A 4694-nucleotide genomic window follows, 5' to 3' on the forward strand; every position below is an offset into this window, starting at 1 on the left:
GAGGGTTGACCCGCAAGGAATAAGTTGACTACCAATCCTTTTAGTTCCAATTGTTTAGCTAAGTCGATGATAATTGGATGGTTGATTATCTAATTAAATTAGACTAGTTGACAAGTAAATAGAACTAATTAATGCAAATGCTAAAAAACAATAACAAGCTAGATTACTACGGTTTTACTCAATAAGTTAGAAGCCTAGAGCACAACTCAACCACTAACATTTGTAATTATCATTTTAATTCCGTCAACTAGTTGTCAAGGAGTAAGTTTGTTAGGAGGAAACGCTTCTAAGTTGCCTAATACTTCCCTCCTGGCCCCTGGGTTCGTATTAGGACGGTAGTAACACCGCCTCTAAGTTGCCTAAATATTTTGCAAAAGATACTTTGATAATAAGCGTAAAAAAATTATTTTTATAAAGTTACGTTTATTTTATTATTCCACATATTTACGGTCAAAGTTCGAAAACTTTGACATTCAAAAAATAAAGGATTAATTGATAGGAATACTCTAAACTATCGTTGTACCGCTCAGAATACTCTGACCTATGTTTTAACTACCAATAAACCAAACAAGTATACCTATTCGTTTATATTATAACAAGCTGACTGATGACCTAACAAGCAGGTCACCTTCCCTTTTAAACCTCCTTTAACCTGTTCTCTTCTTCTTTTCTCCTGTAAATTACCTTTCTCCCCTAATCTCCACTAATACATCAACCACTCCAAGACGCCATTGATAGATCTTACCATTATTCCTCATTGTTCACTTTTTTTTTTTTTTTTGGTACATCTCATTGTTCACTTCTTAAATTCATCTTCTATTCTTTTAGTATGTCTAATTAATTGATTGGTTCTCTTGTTTCTTTTTTTTTCCTCATAAAAAATTGGGGCTTTTATTGTTTTTGCTTGAATGGAAGGTTCATCACCATCTTTGATCCAAGTAAGATATGATTAAACGGGTAGGAAAAATTACAAGTTTGTGCGTTATACATCTTAGAAAAATCAGTGGTTAGCTGTTTGCTCAATTTTTAATCAAATTTCAGTGCGTTCTTCGTTCTAGCCATTGTTAATTGGGTAAGTTTGCTCAATTTTTAATCAAATTTCAGTGGTTAGTTTGCTCAATTTTTAATCAAATTTCAGTTGAATTCACATTTGATAACATGTAGGCCTGAATTTAGCGCAAATTTTCTGGGTTAATATGGTTTTCACATGAATAAAATTTATTAAGATATGGGTTCAGATATGGTTCTGGTAGTTTGTAGATTATGGTAGATTATAGGCTATGGTACTGTGAAATCTTGGCAAAAGTGATGTATGCAACAAAATTCTGTAAATTGACTGGCTAGGAGTGTAGGTGATCATTGGCATTCCTAATTTTGGTCTTCGTTTTCAATTCAGATGACTTGATTCTTCCTTTGGATCATCCTCCATGTGTGTAATCTAGGTTTGTTGGAAGAAGATGAAGTATGTTAGGGATAAGAGTGGTCCCAAACTAAAATAACCTGCTACAACAGGTTCGAGAGACGTCAATTCTATTCAAAACGAATGAGTATAATTGTTGGTTTTATTGGTAGTTAAAACATAGTTTAGAGTATTTTGAGCAACACACTCATAGTTCAGAGTATTCCTATCGATTAATCCAAAAATAAATGAAAAGATAATTTAAAAATAAAAGATGTACTCCCTCAATTCAACTCCACAAGGCTCTTTTCTTTTATCACTTTTGACAACGCGTGTTTTACGCGGTAAATATCGTTAGCTACGTATCTGCAAAAATTATAAAAGTTAGATATTTTTAATGTACTCGTAAAGATGAATCAAACAAGATCTCACACGAATATATTTTCACTTACGTATTGAGAGAAAATTGATAGTGAACGCTCACTTGTGAATAGTGCGTAAAATCGAAAAGGGCCACGTGGAGTTGAATGGAGCGAGTATAAATTAAGACGGTTATAAATTATGCAACAATTATTAAAGAGGTTTTAGTCTAATGGTTAAGACAGAGAAATTGTGGATCGGTCTCAAGTTCGAATCCTCCGTCCTTTCTATTGTAATATGACTAAGTTCGCTTCGTTAGGAAAAATTAAAAAAATATTTACCCGTATGCGGTCATTACTCATAAAATTCTTTCACTATGTGGGGGTACAACTCATCTCAGGATTGGTCGCCAAATACCGAGTAATTATCCACATTATCATGCGGACATTGGACATTGGACATAGGATAGTAAAAGTCAATATGAATAACAATGGTTAGTTTACAAATTCTCAGAAACTGAAGACGGATAGTTACAAGCTGTTGTAAGTTTTGTAAATGAAGTACCAAGCAATATTGAATAATTTAAAACATGAAAATTTCTTTATAATTCATAGTCATGGACTCATGGTGGCGAAAATACCATAAAAACAGATTCAGTACGTAATCTAGCTCCTTGGGGTTTGAACTCGATTAACCCTTAACTAGTTAAGTAGTTGAGATTTTGTTCGGTTGGTACGACGACCTCTACTCTCATCAATAGAAAAACCCAATATAACAACAATTGTAACAACTTTTGTAAATGAAGTACCAAATAATATTCAATAAATTGAAACATGAAGTTTCATTATAATTCATAGTCATGGTGGCGAAAATAACATAAAAAACGATCCAGTTTGAAGGCCAAAGAAATTTGAAAGGAAATGATTCTGTACAAGTTTGCTTTGTTTAATATAACTCGTAACCATCACTTGAAATCTGAATCAAAGCAAACATGCGCCAAGAACTTGACTTAACAACCACCTGCACAAAGTGTTCCAAGACGATAATATAACTAGACTTCTTCCCAATCAGTTTATATTACGAATGATGTAATCGTACGTAAAACGGAAAATTAAGAGATTTAGTGTTTACTAGCAAATTCTACCTATCATCAATATAAAATAAGATGATGAAACGTAAAACTTGAAAAAGATGGTTACCTATCATCAGTTTATACTCCTTGATTTTCTTCTCATCATCTTTCAGTTGTTATCTCCAGCAGTTCCTTCAAATGGAAAAAAAATATCATCTCCACTGACTTTCAGAAAAATATATATTTAACTAACTATTTAAGAGAGTAATTCTTGCGTTTGTCTGTTTGTAAAATGGAAAAATAACAAGCCATAAGGTAATTTAAACGATTCTTGTTAGATATACTTACCTCTTCGAGCATCTGCGTTTGATGTTGCTTTTCTCTGTCCGCTGCAGGAACTAACTTGAAAATCACCTTATGCAAAATGGTCCGATTTGCCGAGATTCCAATGATCGAACACATGACCAAAATAAGTATGGCCGCCCATAAGGAACTGTGCGCTATTACAGTGTAGCTACCAGCTATAAAAGCCAATAAGGTGCCATATAAGGACTGCATTAGTAAGAACACACTTCTATCGACCAATAACCGAGCCATGTCAGTTTCTGAAACCATAGACCAAATCAAGGAGAAAAGGACAAACATGGAAGTACACATTGCATATACATCCGCCAATAAAAATATTAAGAAACTTGCTTTTGTTGCAAGAAGGGCTTCCCCCGTGTCACTGTTAAGGCCACCGGGAAGAGTGAATCCTGCCGCGAATGTAATTGTTGCTAAAAGCGCAGCAACAACAGAGAGGGTATTTCTTATTTGATCTAAATTTGTCCCTAGCTGGATATATGATGTTTTCAAGTCTGGGTTCACTTTGATTTGCTTGCACATTTTATTAAAAAGCTTTGTGTGTAATCATTGAAATTCAATTGTTCAAACATACCCATTCGTCATTTCTTTACAAAGCTCGCCCGGTAAGTCCATCGGAGTTCTACCATGATAGTCTTCAATGGTCTTCTGGACCTCATCATCAAGTACAAGTGCCTTAGCAAGATATATATTCTCTCTCCAATGCACGGTGTAATGCGGTTGCACCATCATGATCAGTCATGTTCTTAAGTTCTGTGATAGATGGATTTTTAAGGAAATTAAGGTAATCTTTGTAATAGGGTAATTTTATATGGTGTAATGGAGTGTCGTTTTTCAGGCGACAATCCCTTTGAAGGTCTTCGCATGTTTCAACAAACGCAAAAACAGCAAGGTTCTCTTCTCGTTTACACGCTTCAATCCAATCAAAGTTTTCTTTATGTATAAGAGAAGGTTTGGTCAATAAATTTACTAGCCAAAGAACATTTGCTTGTTTAGCATAGTCGAGCGCTGTCTTTCCGTGGTCATCACGCAAGTTAATCATCCACCAATACTTTTCCAGCAACCTTTTGCCGGTGCTCTCTGCATTCATGATCATAAAGTTATGTTAATCAAAAGAATTAATCCAATCCTTTGTTTATATTTAACATATATTCTCCGACCCTTAATTAAAGAAAAGTACCTGGGCAGGAGCATAAAATATGAAGCACGGTAGTTCCGTCATTACGACGAAGCAAATGGAAACGCGGCTCCTCAATTCTTATAATCTCATTCACAACTCGTTCGCATCCAGACTTGACTGCGAGAAAGAAGGGACTTTCACCCGTATTGTTGCGAATTTTACACTCACCAGGATAGGTTGACATAATCTCTTGTGCAAGTTCTTGTGTTGACGTTGAATTCAAGGCCTTGTGCAATGGTGTATTTCCATCGTTGTCTAAACGACCACATTTTTTCGACAACAATCTCACAACATTCCCTGTTTTTACAAATGTTATAGAG

General features: G+C 34.8%; 1 pseudogene; it reads right to left on the reverse strand.

The window, feature by feature from the left end:
* Positions 1 to 3083: 3083 nt before the first annotated feature.
* Positions 3084 to 4284, reverse strand: LOC141590301 (uncharacterized; annotated as a pseudogene).
* Between the last annotated feature and the right edge of the window lie 410 nt (positions 4285 to 4694).

This window comes from Silene latifolia, chromosome 7, assembly GCF_048544455.1.
Source record: "Silene latifolia isolate original U9 population chromosome 7, ASM4854445v1, whole genome shotgun sequence".
NCBI classification, from domain to species: Eukaryota; Viridiplantae; Streptophyta; class Magnoliopsida; order Caryophyllales; family Caryophyllaceae; genus Silene; species Silene latifolia.